The 23,260-nt window shown below is 45.2% G+C and overlaps 14 non-coding genes and 1 pseudogene across 14 annotated transcripts; all 15 read right to left on the bottom strand.

Moving 5' to 3' along the window:
- Nucleotides 1-4,989: 4,989 nt before the first annotated feature.
- On the bottom strand, nucleotides 4,990-5,180 carry LOC141217273 (U2 spliceosomal RNA). The gene has a single exon (XR_012286141.1). It is a non-coding gene; the product is annotated as a U2 spliceosomal RNA (small nuclear RNA).
- A 1,122-nt stretch (nucleotides 5,181-6,302) lies between these two features.
- LOC141217271 (U2 spliceosomal RNA) lies at nucleotides 6,303-6,493 on the bottom strand. The gene has a single exon (XR_012286139.1). It is a non-coding gene; the product is annotated as a U2 spliceosomal RNA (small nuclear RNA).
- Nucleotides 6,494-7,612: 1,119 nt separating this feature from the next.
- Nucleotides 7,613-7,803, bottom strand: LOC141217270 (U2 spliceosomal RNA). The gene has a single exon (XR_012286138.1). It is a non-coding gene; the product is annotated as a U2 spliceosomal RNA (small nuclear RNA).
- Nucleotides 7,804-8,924: 1,121 nt separating this feature from the next.
- Nucleotides 8,925-9,115, bottom strand: LOC141217269 (U2 spliceosomal RNA). The gene has a single exon (XR_012286137.1). It is a non-coding gene; the product is annotated as a U2 spliceosomal RNA (small nuclear RNA).
- Nucleotides 9,116-10,236: 1,121 nt separating this feature from the next.
- On the bottom strand, nucleotides 10,237-10,427 carry LOC141217268 (U2 spliceosomal RNA). Its single transcript, XR_012286136.1, has one exon. It is a non-coding gene; the product is annotated as a U2 spliceosomal RNA (small nuclear RNA).
- A 1,123-nt stretch (nucleotides 10,428-11,550) lies between these two features.
- LOC141216353 (U2 spliceosomal RNA) lies at nucleotides 11,551-11,741 on the bottom strand. Its single transcript, XR_012285389.1, has one exon. It is a non-coding gene; the product is annotated as a U2 spliceosomal RNA (small nuclear RNA).
- A 1,121-nt stretch (nucleotides 11,742-12,862) lies between these two features.
- On the bottom strand, nucleotides 12,863-13,047 carry LOC141216859 (U2 spliceosomal RNA). The gene has a single exon (XR_012285842.1). It is a non-coding gene; the product is annotated as a U2 spliceosomal RNA (small nuclear RNA).
- A 789-nt stretch (nucleotides 13,048-13,836) lies between these two features.
- LOC141216955 (U2 spliceosomal RNA) lies at nucleotides 13,837-13,928 on the bottom strand (annotated as a pseudogene).
- Nucleotides 13,929-15,049: 1,121 nt separating this feature from the next.
- Nucleotides 15,050-15,240, bottom strand: LOC141217267 (U2 spliceosomal RNA). Its single transcript, XR_012286135.1, has one exon. It is a non-coding gene; the product is annotated as a U2 spliceosomal RNA (small nuclear RNA).
- A 1,122-nt stretch (nucleotides 15,241-16,362) lies between these two features.
- Nucleotides 16,363-16,553, bottom strand: LOC141217266 (U2 spliceosomal RNA). The gene has a single exon (XR_012286134.1). It is a non-coding gene; the product is annotated as a U2 spliceosomal RNA (small nuclear RNA).
- A 1,120-nt stretch (nucleotides 16,554-17,673) lies between these two features.
- LOC141216302 (U2 spliceosomal RNA) lies at nucleotides 17,674-17,864 on the bottom strand. The gene has a single exon (XR_012285340.1). It is a non-coding gene; the product is annotated as a U2 spliceosomal RNA (small nuclear RNA).
- A 1,122-nt stretch (nucleotides 17,865-18,986) lies between these two features.
- Nucleotides 18,987-19,177, bottom strand: LOC141216399 (U2 spliceosomal RNA). The gene has a single exon (XR_012285434.1). It is a non-coding gene; the product is annotated as a U2 spliceosomal RNA (small nuclear RNA).
- Nucleotides 19,178-20,298: 1,121 nt separating this feature from the next.
- On the bottom strand, nucleotides 20,299-20,489 carry LOC141217265 (U2 spliceosomal RNA). The gene has a single exon (XR_012286133.1). It is a non-coding gene; the product is annotated as a U2 spliceosomal RNA (small nuclear RNA).
- Nucleotides 20,490-21,609: 1,120 nt separating this feature from the next.
- LOC141216301 (U2 spliceosomal RNA) lies at nucleotides 21,610-21,800 on the bottom strand. The gene has a single exon (XR_012285339.1). It is a non-coding gene; the product is annotated as a U2 spliceosomal RNA (small nuclear RNA).
- Nucleotides 21,801-22,921: 1,121 nt separating this feature from the next.
- LOC141216624 (U2 spliceosomal RNA) lies at nucleotides 22,922-23,111 on the bottom strand. Its single transcript, XR_012285650.1, has one exon. It is a non-coding gene; the product is annotated as a U2 spliceosomal RNA (small nuclear RNA).
- Nucleotides 23,112-23,260: the final 149 nt, after the last annotated feature.

Here is a 23,260-nt window from a genome sequence, read left to right as displayed (position 1 = left end):
TTGGGTGGTCTAGTTTCCAAAATGGGGTCACTTGTGGGGGAGCTCCAATATTTGGGCACACAGCGGCTCTCTAAATGCAACATGGTGTCCGCTAACAAATTTAACGCAAAATTGGCTCAAATTGTTAGCGACACCATGTTGCGTTTGGAGAGCTGCTGTGTGCCCAAACATTGGAGCTCCCCCACAAGTGACCCCATTTTGGAAACTAGACCCCCCAAGGCACCTATCTAGATGCATAGTGAGCACTTGGAACCCCCAGGTGCTTCACAAATTGATTCGTAACAATGAAAAAGTGAAAAAAAAAACACTTTTTCATTTTTATGAATCAATTTGTGAAGCACCTGGGGGTTCCAACTGCTCACTATGCATCTAGATAGGTGCCTTGGGGGGTCTAGTTTCCAAAATGGGGTCACTTGTGGGAGAGCTCCAATGTTTGGGCACACAGGGACTCTCTAAATGCAACATGGTATCCGCTAACAAATTGAATGGAAAATCGGCTCAAATTGTTAGCGGACACCACATTGCGTTTGGAGAGCTTCTCTGTGCCCAAACTTTGGAGCTCCCCCACAAGTGACCCCATTTTGGAAACTAGACCCCCCAAGGCACCTTTCTAGATGCATAGTGAGCACTTGGAACCCCCAGGTGCTTCACAAATTGATTCGTAATAATGAAAAAGTGAAAAAAAAAACACTTTTTCATTTTTACGAATCAATTTGTGAAGCACCTAGGGGTTCCAAGTGCTCACTATGCATCTAGATAGGTGCCTTGGGGGGTCTAGTTTCCAAAATGGGGTCACTTGTGGGGGAGCTCCAATGTTTGGGCACACAGGGACTCTCTAAATGCAACATGGTATCCGCTAACAAATTGAATGGAAAATCGGCTCAAATTGTTAGCGGACGCCACATTGCGTTTGGAGAGCCCCTCTGTGCCCAAACTTTGGAGCTCCCCCACAAGTGACCCCATTTTGGAAACTAGACCCCCCAAGGCACCTTTCTAGATGCATAGTGAGCACTTGGAACCCCCAGGTGCTTCACAAATTGATTCGTAATAATGAAAAAGTGAAAAAAAAAACACTTTTTCATTTTTACGAATCAATTTGTGAAGCACCTAGGGGTTCCAAGTGCTCACTATGCATCTAGATAGGTGCCTTGGGGGGTCTAGTTTCCAAAATGGGGTCACTTGTGGGGGAGCTCCAATGTTTGGGCACACAGGGACTCTCTAAATGCAACATGGTATCCGCTAACAAATTGAATGGAAAATCGGCTCAAATTGTTAGCGGACGCCACATTGCGTTTGGAGAGCCCCTCTGTGCCCAAACTTTGGAGCTCCCCCACAAGTGACCCCATTTTGGAAACTAGACCCCCCAAGGCACCTTTCTAGATGCATAGTGAGCACTTGGAACCCCCAGGTGCTTCACAAATTGATTCGTAATAATGAAAAAGTGAAAAAAAAAACACTTTTTCATTTTTACGAATTAATTTGTGAAGCACCTAGGGGTTCCAAGTGCTCACTATGCATCTAGATAGGTGCCTTGGGGGGTCTAGTTTCCAAAATGGGGTCACTTGTGGAGGAGCTCCAATGTTTGGGCACACAGGGACTCTCCAAATGCAACATGATATCCGCTAACAATTTGAGCCGACAATTTGTTAGCGGATATCATGTTGCATTTGGAGAGTCCCTGTGTGCCCAAACATTGGAGCTCCCCCACAAGTGACCCCATTTTGGAAACTAGACCCCCCAAGGCACCTATCTAGATTCATAGTGAGCACTTGGAACCCCAGGTGCTTCACAAATTGATTCATAAAAATGAAAAAGTGTTTTTTTTTTCACTTTTTCATTTTTACGAATCAATTTGTGAAGCACCTGGGGGTTCCAAGTGCTCACTATGCATCTAGAAAGGTGCCTTGGGGGGTCTAGTTTCCAAAATGGGGTCACTTGTGGGGGAGCTCCAAAGTTTGGGCACAGAGGGGCTCTCCAAACGCAATGTGGTGTCCGCTAACAATTTGAGCCGATTTTCCATTTAATTTGTTAGCGGATACCATGTTGCATTTAGAGAGTCCCTGTGTGCCCAAACATTGGAGCTCCCCCACAAGTGACCCCATTTTGGAAACTAGACCCCCCAAGGCACCTATCTAGATTCATAGTGAGCACTTGGAACCCCAGGTGCTTCACAAATTGATTCATAAAAATGAAAAAGTGTTTTTTTTTTCACTTTTTCATTTTTACGAATCAATTTGTGAAGCACCTGGGGGTTCTAAGTGCTCACTATGCATCTAGATAGGTGCCTTGGGGGGTCTAGTTTCCAAAATGGGGTCACTTGTGGGGGAGCTCCAATGTTTGGACACACAGGGGCTCTCCAAACGCAACATGGCGTCCGCTAACAATTTGAGCCGATTTTCCATTCAATTTGTTAGCGGACACCATGTCGCGTTTGGAGAGCCCGTGATGTGCCTAAACAGTGGAGCTCCCCCACAAGTGTCCCCATTTTGGAAACTATACCCCTCAAAGATTTTATTAAGGTGTATAGTGAACATTTTGAACCCAGAGGTACGGCACATTATTTGTTTACATTAGGTCATCATATTGAATAAGTTTTCATTATTCTTGAGCGCAAGTGCTCGCTACTTGAGTTTGCATCGGGTACTCAGGTATGCACCATGTACAGCGTGTGCTCGAGTGACATGCTCGAGTCCCTGCTCCGCATGTTTCACGGTTATTAGACACCCAAAAAAAAACATGCGGGGATCGCTCGTGCATGGCAGGCAATCCCCGTAAAGTTTTTTGGCCGCGAAGCATATGGGGCAGAGACTCGAGCATGTCACTCAAATACCCACGATACTAAATGCATACCAGAGCACCCGATGCAAACTCAAGTAGCGAGCACTTGCTCTCAACACTAGTCGCCATATCGTCATCTTTTTTTCTTACTTTTGAAAAAAATCCCAACCCCAGCCCTAACCCTAGCACAACCCTAGCCCCAGCACAACCCTAGCCCCAGCACAACCCTAGCCCCAGCACAACCCTAGCCCCAGCACAACCCTAGCCCCAGCACAACCCTAGCCCCAAACCCAGCCCTAACCCTAGCCCAATCCTAACTCAAGAGTTTATTTTTGACGCCGTTCCTTGTGCGGTATAAGTGATTAGACGACTTTATTCTTCGGGTCGGTGTGATTACAGCAATGCCAGAATCATATGGGGTTTTTATGACTGACAGCTGTCACACACTAAAAGACGCATTTTTTGTAAAATCTAGTTTTTGCATCGCCATATTTTGAGAGCTATAATTTTTCCAAATTTTGGCAGACAGTCATGTGACGGCTCGTTTTTTGCGGGATGACTTGACGTTGTTATTGGTGCCATTTTCAGGCACGTGACATTTTTTGATCGCTTTCTATTCCGATTTTTGGGAGGCAGAATAAACAAAAACCAACAATTCAGGAATTGTTTTTTTTTTTTTTTTTTTATTCTGTTCCGCGTGTGGTAAAATTGATGAGGCAGCTTTACTCTTCGGGTCAGTACGTTTACAGCGGTACCACATTTGTATAATTTTTCTATGTTTTGGCGCTTATACACAATAAAAGCTATTTTATAGAAAAAAATATTTTTTAGTATCGCTTTATTCTGAGAGCTATAACTTTTTTATTTTTCGGCTGATGGAGCTATATGGCGGCTTGTTTTTTGCGGGACGAGATGACGTTTTCAGCGGTATCATTTTTATTTATATGCGTCTTTTTGATCGCGTGTTATTCCACTTTTTGTTTGGCGGTATGGTGATAAAGCATTGTTTTTTGCTTGGTTTTTTTTTTTTTTTTTTTACCGTGTTCACTGAAGGGGTTAACTAGTGGGACAGTTTTATAGGTCAGGTTGTTCCGGACGCGGCGATACCAAATATGTGTACTTTTATTGTTTTTTTTTTATTTTTTTTATAATAATATTTATTGATGGGTACATTATATTTTTATTTTTGGTGTATTATTTTTTTTATTTTTTTATAATATTTTTGCACATTTTTTTTTTTTTTTTTTTCCACTTTCACACAGTTTATACACTTTATTACTTTGTCCCACTCTGGGACTTTCACTTTTTTTTTTCTGATCGCCTGCATGGCACAGGAATGGAGCACCATCCCTATGCCATGAAGGCTGTCAGAAGTGCACAGTGTGAAGATTGCTTGGAGATGCACTGCGCATGTCCAAGCAATCTTCCTGCTCTCTGGTGACCCGGATGTTGTCATGACGACATCGGGTCGTCATGGCAACACCCGGGAAGCCTTTGCAGACTGCGCTGGAAGCCGGAAGAGGAGGTGAGTATCGGCGATCACCTCCCCTTGCCCCCGCAATGCCGCGATCGACTTCGATCGACTTCGATCGCAGCATCGCGGGGGTTAATGTGCTGGGAGCGGTGCGTGACCGCTCCCTGCACATAGTACCGGGTGTCAGCTGTGACAATCAGCTGACACCCGGCGGCGATCGCGCCCGCACAGCATGTGTGCGCGCGCGATCGCCATGACGTACTAATACGGGTCTGGCTCTTAAGTCCCAGGGCACAGACGCGTATTAGTACGTCAGATGTTATTAAGGGGTTAAAAGGCTGCTGTTGATAACAAGGGCATTTGCTAAATAGATGGTGTGTGTGCAACAATATACTGAAAGGTCAATTATATTGTGCAGCTTATCTCACCACCTGTAGTTATTTAGGTGAAAGCTCCAAAATGCTTGCCTAATATGTCTGTTTATCCAAAAGGAAGTATAGAGGGAGAGCTAGATAGATAGCATTGCATTACATTACATTACATGGCAATGCAATGCACAGTTGCTGAAGTTGAACCAAAATGAGCTTGTCATCTGGCTTCTGCAACTTTTAACATGAAAAATCCAATGAGGAGAAGAAAAGCAAAGCCAAAGAGTCCATCCCAAAATCCGACAAACAAGCAAAATGAACAAAAAGCATTGAATTCAATTCTTTCTGATTTTAGAAACTGCATTAAAGAAGGGGTGCACCGGTCCTGGAGATACTGCAATACCAGGTCAATGCGTGGAGTGGACAGAGCAAGCTCTTTTTCCATCTCCCTGTTCTAAAAATCCATTTAATATATGGTCCCCAGATAGGGGACGTATCAGATATTAAACTGATAAGAACAGATACTACACTTGATCTTAGCCAAAAGGCCGAGAAGCGATAACCAGAATTGGTTTCCGACTACGGTGCCACCCAAGGATTCTGAAAAGTCCATTTGTGGAGATGGCCACCTGGACTCCCGTTAAGAAGACATGCTGTCAACCTCTAGATCCCTCACATACCTGCACTTTTCGGCTTGCTGCTGCTGCAATCCACGCGTTTTAGATCTGCATAACTCCACCTCTTTTAGCACAGTACCCTCAACCCCCGGCTGTTCCCACCCGCCTCAACACCGTTGGAAGGGAGGAGAACCAATTAAGGCGGGGGGGGGGGGTGGAACGAGCAGCTGTCTACCCTTAGCAGGAGGGTTGCTGATTAATTACCTCTCCTGCTGCTGCTGCTGCTGGCTGTCCAGCAGCAGACTGAAGGTGGCTGCTGCTGTGCGCAGGTATATAAAGGCTCAGAGCCTATTATGACACGCGCAGCCAGCGTTCCATTGCCACATTCCGTCTACTGCAGGCGGGATACCTGGATGGCTGAATGTCACTGAGAAGCTCACAGAGTCCGCCATAAGCAACAGTTTAAAAGAATGCCACAGACTAATCAACCAAACTTTTTGGGTTGGTTTCTCTTTTATAGTCTGCAGGCATTAAATGAAAGAAGTCAGTGTTCCAGCAGAGGGAGACAACGTTTCAGAAAAGGCATTGTAGCAAACCAAAAAAGAAATTTTAAGCGCAGCAGAGTAACCAGCTCACATACCTGTTAGCTCAGGTGAGTTTAAAAGGCTGCTGTTGATAACAAGGGCATTTGCTAAATAGATGGTGTGTGTGCAACAATATACTGAAAGGTCAATTATATTGTGCAGCTTATCTCACCACCTGTAGTTATTTAGGTGAAAGCTCCAAAATGCTTGCCTAATATGTCTGTTTATCCAAAAGGAAGTATAGAGGGAGAGCTAGATAGATAGCATTGCATTACATTACATTACATGGCAATGCAATGCACAGTTGCTGAAGTTGAACCAAAATGAGCTTGTCATCTGGCTTCTGCAACTTTTAACATGAAAAATCCAATGAGGAGAAGAAAAGCAAAGCCAAAGAGTCCATCCCAAAATCCGACAAACAAGCAAAATGAACAAAAAGCATTGAATTCAATTCTTTCTGATTTTAGAAACTGCATTAAAGAAGGGGTGCACCGGTCCTGGAGATACTGCAATACCAGGTCAATGCGTGGAGTGGACAGAGCAAGCTCTTTTTCCATCTCCCTGTTCTAAAAATCCATTTAATATATGGTCCCCAGATAGGGGACGTATCAGATATTAAACTGATAAGAACAGATACTACACTTGATCTTAGCCAAAAGGCCGAGAAGCGATAACCAGAATTGGTTTCCGACTACGGTGCCACCCAAGGATTCTGAAAAGTCCATTTGTGGAGATGGCCACCTGGACTCCCGTTAAGAAGACATGCTGTCAACCTCTAGATCCCTCACATGCCTGCACTTTTCGGCTTGCTGCTGCTGCAATCCACGCGTTTTAGATCTGCATAACTCCACCTCTTTTAGCACAGTACCCTCAACCCCCGGCTGTTCCCACCCGCCTCAACACCGTTGGAAGGGAGGAGAACCAATTAAGGCGGGGGGGGGTGGAACGAGCAGCTGTCTACCCTTAGCAGGAGGGTTGCTGATTAATTACCTCTCCTGCTGCTGCTGCTGCTGGCTGTCCAGCAGCAGACTGAAGGTGGCTGCTGCTGTGCGCAGGTATATAAAGGCTCAGAGCCTATTATGACACGCGCAGCCAGCGTTCCATTGCCACATTCCGTCTACTGCAGGCGGGATACCTGGATGGCTGAATGTCACTGAGAAGCTCACAGAGACCGCCATAAGCAACAGTTTAAAAGAATGCCACAGACTAATCAACCAAACTTTTTGGGTTGGTTTCTCTTTTATAGTCTGCAGGCATTAAATGAAAGAAGTCAGTGTTCCAGCAGAGGGAGACAACGTTTCAGAAAAGGCATTGTAGCAAACCAAAAAAGAAATTTTAAGCGCAGCAGAGTAACCAGCTCACATACCTGTTAGCTCAGGTGAGTTTAAAAGGCTGCTGTTGATAACAAGGGCATTTGCTAAATAGATGGTGTGTGTGCAACAATATACTGAAAGGTCAATTATATTGTGCAGCTTATCTCACCACCTGTAGTTATTTAGGTGAAAGCTCCAAAATGCTTGCCTAATATGTCTGTTTATCCAAAAGGAAGTATAGAGGGAGAGCTAGATAGATAGCATTGCATTACATTACATTACATGGCAATGCAATGCACAGTTGCTGAAGTTGAACCAAAATGAGCTTGTCATCTGGCTTCTGCAACTTTTAACATGAAAAATCCAATGAGGAGAAGAAAAGCAAAGCCAAAGAGTCCATCCCAAAATCCGACAAACAAGCAAAATGAACAAAAAGCATTGAATTCAATTCTTTCTGATTTTAGAAACTGCATTAAAGAAGGGGTGCACCGGTCCTGGAGATACTGCAATACCAGGTCAATGCGTGGAGTGGACAGAGCAAGCTCTTTTTCCATCTCCCTGTTCTAAAAATCCATTTAATATATGGTCCCCAGATAGGGGACGTATCAGATATTAAACTGATAAGAACAGATACTACACTTGATCTTAGCCAAAAGGCCGAGAAGCGATAACCAGAATTGGTTTCCGACTACGGTGCCACCCAAGGATTCTGAAAAGTCCATTTGTGGAGATGGCCACCTGGACTCCCGTTAAGAAGACATGCTGTCAACCTCTAGATCCCTCACATACCTGCACTTTTCGGCTTGCTGCTGCTGCAATCCACGCGTTTTAGATCTGCATAACTCCACCTCTTTTAGCACAGTACCCTCAACCCCCGGCTGTTCCCACCCGCCTCAACACCGTTGGAAGGGAGGAGAACCAATTAAGGCGGGGGGGGGGTGGAACGAGCAGCTGTCTACCCTTAGCAGGAGGGTTGCTGATTAATTACCTCTCCTGCTGCTGCTGCTGCTGGCTGTCCAGCAGCAGACTGAAGGTGGCTGCTGCTGTGCGCAGGTATATAAAGGCTCAGAGCCTATTATGACACGCGCAGCCAGCGTTCCATTGCCACATTCCGTCTACTGCAGGCGGGATACCTGGATGGCTGAATGTCACTGAGAAGCTCACAGAGACCGCCATAAGCAACAGTTTAAAAGAATGCCACAGACTAATCAACCAAACTTTTTGGGTTGGTTTTCTCTTTTATAGTCTGCAGGCATTAAATGAAAGAAGTCAGTGTTCCAGCAGAGGGAGACAACGTTTCAGAAAAGGCATTGTAGCAAACCAAAAAAGAAATTTTAAGCGCAGCAGAGTAACCAGCTCACATACCTGTTAGCTCAGGTGAGTTTAAAAGGCTGCTGTTGATAACAAGGGCATTTGCTAAATAGATGGTGTGTGTGCAACAATATACTGAAAGGTCAATTATATTGTGCAGCTTATCTCACCACCTGTAGTTATTTAGGTGAAAGCTCCAAAATGCTTGCCTAATATGTCTGTTTATCCAAAAGGAAGTATAGAGGGAGAGCTAGATAGATAGCATTGCATTACATTACATTACATGGCAATGCAATGCACAGTTGCTGAAGTTGAACCAAAATGAGCTTGTCATCTGGCTTCTGCAACTTTTAACATGAAAAATCCAATGAGGAGAAGAAAAGCAAAGCCAAAGAGTCCATCCCAAAATCCGACAAACAAGCAAAATGAACAAAAAGCATTGAATTCAATTCTTTCTGATTTTAGAAACTGCATTAAAGAAGGGGTGCACCGGTCCTGGAGATACTGCAATACCAGGTCAATGCGTGGAGTGGACAGAGCAAGCTCTTTTTCCATCTCCCTGTTCTAAAAATCCATTTAATATATGGTCCCCAGATAGGGGACGTATCAGATATTAAACTGATAAGAACAGATACTACACTTGATCTTAGCCAAAAGGCCGAGAAGCGATAACCAGAATTGGTTTCCGACTACGGTGCCACCCAAGGATTCTGAAAAGTCCATTTGTGGAGATGGCCACCTGGACTCCCGTTAAGAAGACATGCTGTCAACCTCTAGATCCCTCACATGCCTGCACTTTTCGGCTTGCTGCTGCTGCAATCCACGCGTTTTAGATCTGCATAACTCCACCTCTTTTAGCACAGTACCCTCAACCCCCGGCTGTTCCCACCCGCCTCAACACCGTTGGAAGGGAGGAGAACCAATTAAGGCGGGGGGGGGGGTGGAACGAGCAGCTGTCTACCCTTAGCAGGAGGGTTGCTGATTAATTACCTCTCCTGCTGCTGCTGCTGCTGGCTGTCCAGCAGCAGACTGAAGGTGGCTGCTGCTGTGCGCAGGTATATAAAGGCTCAGAGCCTATTATGACACGCGCAGCCAGCGTTCCATTGCCACATTCCGTCTACTGCAGGCGGGATATCTGGATGGCTGAATGTCACTGAGAAGCTCACAGAGACCGCCATAAGCAACAGTTTAAAAGAATGCCACAGACTAATCAACCAAACTTTTTGGGTTGGTTTCTCTTTTATAGTCTGCAGGCATTAAATGAAAGAAGTCAGTGTTCCAGCAGAGGGAGACAACGTTTCAGAAAAGGCATTGTAGCAAACCAAAAAAGAAATTTTAAGCGCAGCAGAGTAACCAGCTCACATACCTGTTAGCTCAGGTGAGTTTAAAAGGCTGCTGTTGATAACAAGGGCATTTGCTAAATAGATGGTGTGTGTGCAACAATATACTGAAAGGTCAATTATATTGTGCAGCTTATCTCACCACCTGTAGTTATTTAGGTGAAAGCTCCAAAATGCTTGCCTAATATGTCTGTTTATCCAAAAGGAAGTATAGAGGGAGAGCTAGATAGATAGCATTGCATTACATTACATTACATGGCAATGCAATGCACAGTTGCTGAAGTTGAACCAAAATGAGCTTGTCATCTGGCTTCTGCAACTTTTAACATGAAAAATCCAATGAGGAGAAGAAAAGCAAAGCCAAAGAGTCCATCCCAAAATCCGACAAACAAGCAAAATGAACAAAAAGCATTGAATTCAATTCTTTCTGATTTTAGAAACTGCATTAAAGAAGGGGTGCACCGGTCCTGGAGATACTGCAATACCAGGTCAATGCGTGGAGTGGACAGAGCAAGCTCTTTTTCCATCTCCCTGTTCTAAAAATCCATTTAATATATGGTCCCCAGATAGGGGACGTATCAGATATTAAACTGATAAGAACAGATACTACACTTGATCTTAGCCAAAAGGCCGAGAAGCGATAACCAGAATTGGTTTCCGACTACGGTGCCACCCAAGGATTCTGAAAAGTCCATTTGTGAAGATGGCCACCTGGACTCATGTTAAGAAGACATGCTGTCAACCTCTAGATCCCTCACATGCCTGCACTTTTCGGCTTGCTGCTGCTGCAATCCACGCGTTTTAGATCTGCATAACTCCACCTCTTTTAGCACAGTACCCTCAACCCCCGGCTGTTCCCACCCGCCTCAACACCGTTGGAAGGGAGGAGAACCAATTAAGGCGGGGGGGGGGGGGTGGAACGAGCAGCTGTCTACCCTTAGCAGGAGGGTTGCTGATTAATTACCTCTCCTGCTGCTGCTGCTGCTGGCTGTCCAGCAGCAGACTGAAGGTGGCTGCTGCTGTGCGCAGGTATATAAAGGCTCAGAGCCTATTATGACACGCGCAGCCAGCGTTCCATTGCCACATTCCGTCTACTGCAGGCGGGATACCTGGATGGCTGAATGTCACTGAGAAGCTCACAGAGACCGCCATAAGCAACAGTTTAAAAGAATGCCACAGACTAATCAACCAAACTTTTTGGGTTGGTTTCTCTTTTATAGTCTGCAGGCATTAAATGAAAGAAGTCAGTGTTCCAGCAGAGGGAGACAACGTTTCAGAAAAGGCATTGTAGCAAACCAAAAAAGAAATTTTAAGCGCAGCAGAGTAACCAGCTCACATACCTGTTAGCTCAGGTGAGTTTAAAAGGCTGCTGTTGATAACAAGGGCATTTGCTAAATAGATGGTGTGTGTGCAACAATATACTGAAAGGTCAATTATATTGTGCAGCTTATCTCACCACCTGTAGTTATTTAGGTGAAAGCTCCAAAATGCTTGCCTAATATGTCTGTTTATCCAAAAGGAAGTATAGAGGGAGAGCTAGATAGATAGCATTGCATTACATTACATTACATGGCAATGCAATGCACAGTTGCTGAAGTTGAACCAAAATGAGCTTGTCATCTGGCTTCTGCAACTTTTAACATGAAAAATCCAATGAGGAGAAGAAAAGCAAAGCCAAAGAGTCCATCCCAAAATCCGACAAACAAGCAAAATGAACAAAAAGCATTGAATTCAATTCTTTCTGATTTTAGAAACTGCATTAAAGAAGGTGTGCACCGGTCCTGGAGATACTGCAATACCAGGTCAATGCGTGGAGTGGACAGAGCAAGCTCTTTTTCCATCTCCCTGTTCTAAAAATCCATTTAATATATGGTCCCCAGATAGGGGACGTATCAGATATTAAACTGATAAGAACAGATACTACACTTGATCTTAGCCAAAAGGCCGAGAAGCGATAACCAGAATTGGTTTCCGACTACGGTGCCACCCAAGGATTCTGAAAAGTCCATTTGTGGAGATGGCCACCTGGACTCCCGTTAAGAAGACATGCTGTCAACCTCTAGATCCCTCACATGCCTGCACTTTTCGGCTTGCTGCTGCTGCAATCCACGCGTTTTAGATCTGCATAACTCCACCTCTTTTAGCACAGTACCCTCAACCCCCGGCTGTTCCCACCCGCCTCAACACCGTTGGAAGGGAGGAGAACCAATTAAGGCGGGGGGGGGGTGGAACGAGCAGCTGTCTACCCTTAGCAGGAGGGTTGCTGATTAATTACCTCTCCTGCTGCTGCTGCTGCTGGCTGTCCAGCAGCAGACTGAAGGTGGCTGCTGCTGTGCGCAGGTATATAAAGGCTCAGAGCCTATTATGACACGCGCAGCCAGCGTTCCATTGCCACATTCCGTCTACTGCAGGCGGGATACCTGGATGGCTGAATGTCACTGAGAAGCTCACAGAGACCGCCATAAGCAACAGTTTAAAAGAATGCCACAGACTAATCAACCAAACTTTTTGGGTTGGTTTTCTCTTTTATAGTCTGCAGGCATTAAATGAAAGAAGTCAGTGTTCCAGCAGAGGGAGACAACGTTTCAGAAAAGGCATTGTAGCAAACCAAAAAAGAAATTTTAAGTGCAGCAGAGTAACCAGCTCACATACCTGTTAGCTCAGGTGAGTTTAAAAGGCTGCTGTTGATAACAAGGGCATTTGCTAAATAGATGGTGTGTGTGCAACAATATACTGAAAGGTCAATTATATTGTGCAGCTTATCTCACCACCTGTAGTTATTTAGGTGAAAGCTCCAAAATGCTTGCCTAATATGTCTGTTTATCCAAAAGGAAGTATAGAGGGAGAGCTAGATAGATAGCATTGCATTACATTACATTACATGGCAATGCAATGCACAGTTGCTGAAGTTGAACCAAAATGAGCTTGTCATCTGGCTTCTGCAACTTTTAACATGAAAAATCCAATGAGGAGAAGAAAAGCAAAGCCAAAGAGTCCATCCCAAAATCCGACAAACAAGCAAAATGAACAAAAAGCATTGAATTCAATTCTTTCTGATTTTAGAAACTGCATTAAAGAAGGGGTGCACCGGTCCTGGAGATACTGCAATACCAGGTCAATGCGTGGAGTGGACAGAGCAAGCTCTTTTTCCATCTCCCTGTTCTAAAAATCCATTTAATATATGGTCCCCAGATAGGGGACGTATCAGATATTAAACTGATAAGAAAAGATTTTTTTTTTTTTATCGAAAGCCCGAATTCGTGTACAAAACCCGAGTGCGCTTAAAAAAGTGACAAGTGCCACAAAAAAAGTGCACTAGGATGCTGGTCTTCTTGAAACCCTCTCCAAAAGGAGAAGGGTCCCCCAAACCATTCCCCGTCCCTCCGAGCCAAAAGGCCACAGCGAGGAACAGGGACAAAAAGCCACCTCCAGCCGAAGCCAGAGGCGACCCAATCTTACCCCCAGCACCTGCCCGAGTTCTCACCCGAGCAAGGCACTGGGAGCCAAAGACTGTGCTCCCCTCCCGGAAGAGGGGAGCCAACAACGCTCTCCTCCCGAAAGAGGAGAGCCAGGGGGGTTCAGGGGGGAGCGGAACCTGATGGCCACACACTCCCCCCCTAGACCTGCCAAGAGAGGAACCCGTAAGGGAACCGCATCCCGACAAAATCCTAGTAGGACGTGACACACGTGAATAAGTGGACACACAGTGACAAAGAAATTAAATAAATAGTGAAGGTTTCACAGTATAATACTGCCCGGACCTTCGACCGGGAATTGAAAAATTCCCCATCCTAAGGCCAGAAGGCCCGGAATAAGGGTGTGTGCGAAGAAAGAAAATTTGAAGTGCTTGTGCAAATGTGCCATAAACTCAAGTGGGGTTCCCAATCCCAGTGAGTTAAGACACCCCAGGGTCACCACTCCTGGGGCACTTCACACTTCGGGCTTTCGATCTTCCCCGGCCCAATGGCGTCGATCCTGGGGGGCCATGCTTTCCACCAGATGACTATATTAGCCACCTGGCGTACTAACAAGCGCCTAAACCCCAGTGTGCATAATGTATCAATCTACTAGGGCGGCCAACATCCAAAACCGCCTTTTCGAAAGATACTACACTTGATCTTAGCCAAAAGGCCGAGAAGCGATAACCAGAATTGGTTTCCGACTACGGTGCCACCCAAGGATTCTGAAAAGTCCATTTGTGGAGATGGCCACCTGGACTCCCGTTAAGAAGACATGCTGTCAACCTCTAGATCCCTCACATGCCTGCACTTTTCGGCTTGCTGCTGCTGCAATCCACGCGTTTTAGATCTGCATAACTCCACCTCTTTTAGCACAGTACCCTCAACCCCCGGCTGTTCCCACCCGCCTCAACACCGTTGGAAGGGAGGAGAACCAATTAAGGCGGTGGGGGGGGTGGAACGAGCAGCTGTCTACCCTTAGCAGGAGGGTTGCTGATTAATTACCTCTCCTGCTGCTGCTGCTGCTGGCTGTCCAGCAGCAGACTGAAGGTGGCTGCTGCTGTGCGCAGGTATATAAAGGCTCAGAGCCTATTATGACACGCGCAGCCAGCGTTCCATTGCCACATTCCGTCTACTGCAGGCGGGATACCTGGATGGCTGAATGTCACTGAGAAGCTCACAGAGACCGCCATAAGCAACAGTTTAAAAGAATGCCACAGACTAATCAACCAAACTTTTTGGGTTGGTTTCTCTTTTATAGTCTGCAGGCATTAAATGAAAGAAGTCAGTGTTCCAGCAGAGGGAGACAACGTTTCAGAAAAGGCATTGTAGCAAACCAAAAAAGAAATTTTAAGCGCAGCAGAGTAACCAGCTCACATACCTGTTAGCTCAGGTGAGTTTAAAAGGCTGCTGTTGATAACAAGGGCATTTGCTAAATAGATGGTGTGTGTGCAACAATATACTGAAAGGTCAATTATATTGTGCAGCTTATCTCACCACCTGTAGTTATTTAGGTGAAAGCTCCAAAATGCTTGCCTAATATGTCTGTTTATCCAAAAGGAAGTATAGAGGGAGAGCTAGATAGATAGCATTGCATTACATTACATTACATGGCAATGCAATGCACAGTTGCTGAAGTTGAACCAAAATGAGCTTGTCATCTGGCTTCTGCAACTTTTAACATGAAAAATCCAATGAGGAGAAGAAAAGCAAAGCCAAAGAGTCCATCCCAAAATCCGACAAACAAGCAAAATGAACAAAAAGCATTGAATTCAATTCTTTCTGATTTTAGAAACTGCATTAAAGAAGGGGTGCACCGGTCCTGGAGATACTGCAATACCAGGTCAATGCGTGGAGTGGACAGAGCAAGCTCTTTTTCCATCTCCCTGTTCTAAAAATCCATTTAATATATGGTCCCCAGATAGGGGACGTATCAGATATTAAACTGATAAGAACAGATACTACACTTGATCTTAGCCAAAAGGCCGAGAAGCGATAACCAGAATTGGTTTCCGACTACGGTGCCACCCAAGGATTCTGAAAAGTCCATTTGTGAAGATGGCCACCTGGACTCATGTTAAGAAGACATGCTGTCAACCTCTAGATCCCTCACATGCCTGCACTTTTCGGCTTGCTGCTGCTGCAATCCACGCGTTTTAGATCTGCATAACTCCACCTCTTTTAGCACAGTACCCTCAACCCCCGGCTGTTCCCACCCGCCTCAACACCGTTGGAAGGGAGGAGAACCAATTAAGGCGGGGGGGGGGGGTGGAACGAGCAGCTGTCTACCCTTAGCAGGAGGGTTGCTGATTAATTACCTCTCCTGCTGCTGCTGCTGCTGGCTGTCCAGCAGCAGACTGAAGGTGGCTGCTGCTGTGCGCAGGTATATAAAGGCTCAGAGCCTATTATGACACGCGCAGCCAGCGTTCCATTGCCACATTCCGTCTACTGCAGGCGGGATACCTGGATGGCTGAATGTCACTGAGAAGCTCACAGAGACCGCCATAAGCAACAGTTTAAAAGAATGCCACAGACTAATCAACCAAACTTTTTGGGTTGGTTTCTCTTTTATAGTCTGCAGGCATTAAATGAAAGAAGTCAGTGTTCCAGCAGAGGGAGACAACGTTTCAGAAAAGGCATTGTAGCAAACCAAAAAAGAAATTTTAAGCGCAGCAGAGTAACCAGCTCTCATACCTGTTAGCTCAGGTGAGATTAAAAGGCTGCTGTTGATAACAAGGGCATTTGCTAAATAGATGGTGTGTGTGCAACAATATACTGAAAGGTCAATTATATTGTGCAGCTTATCTCACCACCTGTAGTTATTTAGGTGAAAGCTCCAAAATGCTTGCCTAATATGTCTGTTTATCCAAAAGGAAGTATAGAGGGAGAGCTAGATAGATAGCATTGCATCACATTACATTACATGGCAATGCAATGCACAGTTGCTGAAGTTGAACCAAAATGAGCTTGTCATCTGGCTTCTGCAACTTTTAACATGAAAAATCCAATGAGGAGAAGAAAAGCAAAGCCAAAGAGTCCATCCCAAAATCCGACAAACAAGCAAAATGAACAAAAAGCATTGAATTCAATTCTTTCTGATTTTAGAAACTGCATTAAAGAAGGGGTGCACCGGTCCTGGAGATACTGCAATACCAGGTCAATGCGTGGAGTGGACAGAGCAAGCTCTTTTTCCATCTCCCTGTTCTAAAAATCCATTTAATATATGGTCCCCAGATAGGGGACGTATCAGATATTAAACTGATAAGAACAGATACTACACTTGATCTTAGCCAAAAGGCCGAGAAGCGATAACCAGAATTGGTTTCCGACTACGGTGCCACCCAAGGATTCTGAAAAGTCCATTTGTGGAGATGGCCACCTGGACTCCCGTTAAGAAGACATGCTGTCAACCTCTAGATCCCTCACATGCCTGCACTTTTCGGCTTGCTGCTGCTGCAATCCACGCGTTTTAGATCTGCATAACTCCACCTCTTTTAGCACAGTACCCTCAACCCCCGGCTGTTCCCACCCGCCTCAACACCGTTGGAAGGGAGGAGAACCAATTAAGGCGGGGGGGGGGTGGAACGAGCAGCTGTATACCCTTAGCAGGAGGGTTGCTGATTAATTACCTCTCCTGCTGCTGCTGCTGCTGGCTGTCCAGCAGCAGACTGAAGGTGGCTGCTGCTGTGCGCAGGTATATAAAGGCTCAGAGCCTATTATGACACGCGCAGCCAGCGTTCCATTGCCACATTCCGTCTACTGCAGGCGGGATACCTGGATGGCTGAATGTCACTGAGAAGCTCACAGAGACCGCCATAAGCAACAGTTTAAAAGAATGCCACAGACTAATCAACCAAACTTTTTGGGTTGGTTTCTCTTTTATAGTCTGCAGGCATTAAATGAAAGAAGTCAGTGTTCCAGCAGAGGGAGACAACGTTTCAGAAAAGGCATTGTAGCAAACCAAAAAAGAAATTTTAAGCGCAGCAGAGTAACCAGCTCACATACCTGTTAGCTCAGGTGAGTTTAAAAGGCTGCTGTTGATAACAAGGGCATTTGCTAAATAGATGGTGTGTGTGCAACAATATACTGAAAGGTCAATTATATTGTGCAGCTTATCTCACCACCTGTAGTTATTTAGGTGAAAGCTCCAAAATGCTTGCCTAATATGTCTGTTTATCCAAAAGGAAGTATAGAGGGAGAGCTAGATAGATAGCATTGCATTACATTACATTACATGGCAATGCAATGCACAGTTGCTGAAGTTGAACCAAAATGAGCTTGTCATCTGGCTTCTGCAACTTTTAACATGAAAAATCCAATGAGGAGAAGAAAAGCAAAGCCAAAGAGTCCATCCCAAAATCCGACAAACAAGCAAAATGAACAAAAAGCATTGAATTCAATTCTTTCTGATTTTAGAAACTGCATTAAAGAAGGGATGCACCGCTCCTGGAGATACTGCAATACCAGGTCAATGCGTGGAGTGGACAGAGCAAGCTCTTTTTCCATCTCCCTGTTCTAAAAATCCATTTAATATATGGTCCCCAGATAGGGGACGTATCAGATATTAAACTGATAAGAACAGATACTACACTTGATCTTAGCCAAAAGGCCGAGAAGCGATAACCAGAATTGGTTTCCGACTACGGTGCCACCCAAGGATTCTGAAAAGTCCATTTGTGGAGATGGCCACCTGGACTCCCGTTAAGAAGACATGCTGTCAACCTCTAGATCCCTCACATGCCTGCACTTTTCGGCTTGCTGCTGCTGCAATCCACGCGTTTTAGATCTGCATAACTCCACCTCTTTTAGCACAGTACCCTCAACCCCCGGCTGTTCCCACCCGCCTCAACACCGTTGGAAGGGAGGAGAACCAATTAAGGCGGGGGGGGGGGGTGGAACGAGCAGCTGTCTACCCTTAGCAGGAGGGTTGCTGATTAATTACCTCTCCTGCTGCTGCTGCTGCTGGCTGTCCAGCAGCAGACTGAAGGTGGCTGCTGCTGTGCGCAGGTATATAAAGGCTCAGAGCCTATTATGACACGCGCAGCCAGCGTTCCATTGCCACATTCCGTCTACTGCAGGCGGGATACCTGGATGGCTGAATGTCACTGAGAAGCTCACAGAGACCGCCATAAGCAACAGTTTAAAAGAATGCCACAGACTAATCAACCAAACTTTTTGGGTTGGTTTCTCTTTTATAGTCTGCAGGCATTAAATGAAAGAAGTCAGTGTTCCAGCAGAGGGAGACAACGTTTCAGAAAAGGCATTGTAGCAAACCAAAAAAGAAATTTTAAGCGCAGCAGAGTAACCAGCTCACATACCTGTTAGCTCAGGTGAGTTTAAAAGGCTGCTGTTGATAACAAGGGCATTTGCTAAATAGATGGTGTGTGTGCAACAATATACTGAAAGGTCAATTATATTGTGCAGCTTATCTCACCACCTGTAGTTATTTAGGTGAAAGCTCCAAAATGCTTGCCTAATATGTCTGTTTATCCAAAAGGAAGTATAGAGGGAGAGCTAGATAGATAGCATTGCATTACATTACATTACATGGCAATGCAATGCACAGTTGCTGAAGTTGAACCAAAATGAGCTTGTCATCTGGCTTCTGCAACTTTTAACATGAAAAATCCAATGAGGAGAAGAAAAGCAAAGCCAAAGAGTCCATCCCAAAATCCGACAAACAAGCAAAATGAACAAAAAGCATTGAATTCAATTCTTTCTGATTTTAGAAACTGCATTAAAGGAGGGGTGCACCGGTCCTGGAGATACTGCAATACCAGGTCAATGCGTGGAGTGGACAGAGCAAGCTCTTTTTCCATCTCCCTGTTCTAAAAATCCATTTAATATATGGTCCCCAGATAGGGGACGTATCAGATATTAAACTGATAAGAACAGATACTACACTTGATCTTAGCCAAAAGGCTGAGAAGCGATAACCAGAATTGGTTTCCGACTACGGTGCCACCCAAGGATTCTGAAAAGTCCATTTGTGGAGATGGCCACCTGGACTCCCGTTAAGAAGACATGCTGTCAACCTCTAGATCCCTCACATGCCTGCACTTTTCGGCTTGCTGCTGCTGCAATCCACGCGTTTTAGATCTGCATAACTCCACCTCTTTTAGCACAGTACCCTCAACCCCCGGCTGTTCCCACCCGCATCAACACCGTTGGAAGGGAGGAGAACCAATTAAGGCGGGGGGGGGGGTGGAACGAGCAGCTGTCTACCCTTAGCAGGAGGGTTGCTGATTAATTACCTCTCCTGCTGCTGATGCTGCTGGCTGTCCAGCAGCAGACTGAAGGTGGCTGCTGCTGTGCGCAGGTATATAAAGGCTCAGAGCCTATTATGACACGCGCAGCCAGCGTTCCATTGCCACATTCCGTCTACTGCAGGCGGGATACCTGGATGGCTGAATGTCACTGAGAAGCTCACAGAGACCGCCATAAGCAACAGTTTAAAAGAATGCCACAGACTAATCAACCAAACTTTTTGGGTTGGTTTCTCTTTTATAGTCTGCAGGCATTAAATGAAAGAAGTCAGTGTTCCAGCAGAGGGAGACAACGTTTCAGAAAAGGCATTGTAGCAAACCAAAAAAGAAATTTTAAGCGCAGCAGAGTAACCAGCTCACATACCTGTTAGCTCAGGTGAGTTTAAAAGGCTGCTGTTGATAACAAGGGCATTTGCTAAATAGATGGTGTGTGTGCAACAATATACTGAAAGGTCAATTATATTGTGCAGCTTATCTCACCACCTGTAGTTATTTAGGTGAAAGCTCCAAAATGCTTGCCTAATATGTCTGTTTATCCAAAAGGAAGTATAGAGGGAGAGCTAGATAGATAGCATTGCATTACATTACATTACATGGCAATGCAATGCACAGTTGCTGAAGTTGAACCAAAATGAGCTTGTCATCTGGCTTCTGCAACTTTTAACATGAAAAATCCAATGAGGAGAAGAAAAGCAAAGCCAAAGAGTCCATCCCAAAATCCGACAAAAAAGCAAAATGAACAAAAAGCATTGAATTCAATTCTTTCTGATTTTAGAAACTGCATTAAAGAAGGGGTGCACCGGTCCTGGAGATACTGCAATACCAGGTCAATGCGTGGAGTGGACAGAGCAAGCTCTTTTTCCATCTCCCTGTTCTAAAAATCCATTTAATATATGGTCCCCAGATAGGGGACGTATCAGATATTAAACTGATAAGAACAGATACTACACTTGATCTTAGCCAAAAGGCCGAGAAGCGATAACCAGAATTGGTTTCCGACTACGGTGCCACCCAAGGATTCTGAAAAGTCCATTTGTGGAGATGGCCACCTGGACTCCCGTTAAGAAGACATGCTGTCAACCTCTAGATCCCTCACATGCCTGCACTTTCGGCTTGCTGCTGCTGCAATCCACGCGTTTTAGATCTGCATAAGTCCACCTCTTTTAGCACAGTACCCTCAACCCCCGGCTGTTCCCACCCGCCTCAACACCGTTGGAAGGGAGGAGAACCAATTAAGGCGGGGGGGGGGGTGGAACGAGCAGCTGTCTACCCTTAGCAGGAGGGTTGCTGATTAATTACCTCTCCTGCTGCTGCTGCTGCTGGCTGTCCAGCAGCAGACTGAAGGTGGCTGCTGCTGTGCGCAGGTATATAAAGGCTCAGAGCCTATTATGACACGCGCAGCCAGCGTTCCATTGCCACATTCCGTCTACTGCAGGCGGGATACCTGGATGGCTGAATGTCACTGAGAAGCTCACAGAGACCGCCATAAGCAACAGTTTAAAAGAATGCCACAGACTAATCAACCAAACTTTTTGGGTTGGTTTCTCTTTTATAGTCTGCAGGCATTAAATGAAAGAAGTCAGTGTTCCAGCAGAGGGAGACAACGTTTCAGAAAAGGCATTGTAGCAAACCAAAAAAGAAATTTTAAGCGCAGCAGAGTAACCAGCTCACATACCTGTTAGCTCAGGTGAGTTTAAAAGGCTGCTGTTGATAACAAGGGCATTTGCTAAATAGATGGTGTGTGTGCAACAATATACTGAAAGGTCAATTATATTGTGCAGCTTATCTCACCACCTGTAGTTATTTAGGTGAAAGCTCCAAAATGCTTGCCTAATATGTCTGTTTATCCAAAAGGAAGTATAGAGGGAGAGCTAGATAGATAGCATTGCATTACATTACATTACATGGCAATGCAATGCACAGTTGCTGAAGTTGAACCAAAATGAGCTTGTCATCTGGCTTCTGCAACTTTTAACATGAAAAATCCAATGAGGAGAAGAAAAGCAAAGCCAAAGAGTCCATCCCAAAATCCGACAAACAAGCAAAATGAACAAAAAGCATTGAATTCAATTCTTTCTGATTTTAGAAACTGCATTAAAGAAGGGATGCACCGCTCCTGGAGATACTGCAATACCAGGTCAATGCGTGGAGTGGACAGAGCAAGCTCTTTTTCCATCTCCCTGTTCTAAAAATCCATTTAATATATGGTCCCCAGATAGGGGACGTATCAGATATTAAACTGATAAGAACAGATACTACACTTGATCTTAGCCAAAAGGCCGAGAAGCGATAACCAGAATTGGTTTCCGACTACGGTGCCACCCAAGGATTCTGAAAAGTCCATTTGTGGAGATGGCCACCTGGACTCCCGTTAAGAAGACATGCTGTCAACCTCTAGATCCCTCACATGCCTGCACTTTTCGGCTTGCTGCTGCTGCAATCCACGCGTTTTAGATCTGCATAACTCCACCTCTTTTAGCACAGTACCCTCAACCCCCGGCTGTTCCCACCCGCCTCAACACCGTTGGAAGGGAGGAGAACCAATTAAGGCGGGGGGGGGGGTGGAACGAGCAGCTGTCTACCCTTAGCAGGAGGGCTGCTGATTAATTACCTCTCCTGCTGCTGCTGCTGCTGGCTGTCCAGCAGCAGACTGAAGGTGGCTGCTGCTGTGCGCAGGTATATAAAGGCTCAGAGCCTATTATGACACGCGCAGCCAGCGTTCCATTGCCACATTCCGTCTACTGCAGGCGGGATACCTGGATGGCTGAATGTCACTGAGAAGCTCACAGAGACCGCCATAATCAACAGTTTAAAAGAATGCCACAGACTAATCAACCAAACTTTTTGGGTTGGTTTCTCTTTTATAGTCTGCAGGCATTAAATGAAAGAAGTCAGTGTTCCAGCAGAGGGAGACAACGTTTCAGAAAAGGCATTGTAGCAAACCAAAAAAGAAATTTTAAGCGCAGCAGAGTAACCAGCTCACATACCTGTTAGCTCAGGTGAGTTTAAAAGGCTGCTGTTGATAACAAGGGCATTTGCTAAATAGATGGTGTGTGTGCAACAATATACTGAAAGGTCAATTATATTGTGCAGCTTATCTCACCACCTGTAGTTATTTAGGTGAAAGCTCCAAAATGCTTGCCTAATATGTCTGTTTATCCAAAAGGAAGTATAGAGGGAGAGCTAGATAGATAGCATTGCATTACATTACATTACATGGCAATGCAATGCACAGTTGGTGAAGTTGAACCAAAATGAGCTGGTCATCTGGCTTCTGCAACTTTTAACATGAAAAATCCAATGAGGAGAAGAAAAGCAAAGCCAAAGAGTCCATCCCAAAATCCGACAAAAAAGCAAAATGAACAAAAAGCATTGAATTCAATTCTTTCTGATTTTAGAAACTGCATTAAAGAAGGGGTGCACCGGTCCTGGAGATACTGCAATACCAGGTGATGCGTGGAGTGGACAGAGCAAGCTCTTTTTCCATCTCCCTGTTCTAAAAATCCATTTAATATATGGTCCCCAGATAGGGGACGTATCAGATATTAAACTGATAAGAACAGATACTACACTTGATCTTAGCCAAAAGGCCGAGAAGCGATAACCAGAATTGGTTTCCGACTACGGTGCCACCCAAGGATTCTGAAAAGTCCATTTGTGGAGATGGCCACCTGGACTCCCGTTAAGAAGACATGCTGTCAACCTCTAGATCCCTCACATGCCTGCACTTTCGGCTTGCTGCTGCTGCAAT

This window comes from Phyllobates terribilis, unplaced genomic scaffold (assembly GCF_046119375.1).
Source record: "Phyllobates terribilis strain yellow unplaced genomic scaffold, ASM4611937v1 Scaffold_236__1_contigs__length_3049075, whole genome shotgun sequence".
Classification (NCBI taxonomy): domain Eukaryota; kingdom Metazoa; phylum Chordata; class Amphibia; order Anura; family Dendrobatidae; genus Phyllobates; species Phyllobates terribilis.
Note: the sequence above shows the minus strand (reverse complement) of the source record. Positions and strands in the feature narration are given on the sequence as shown.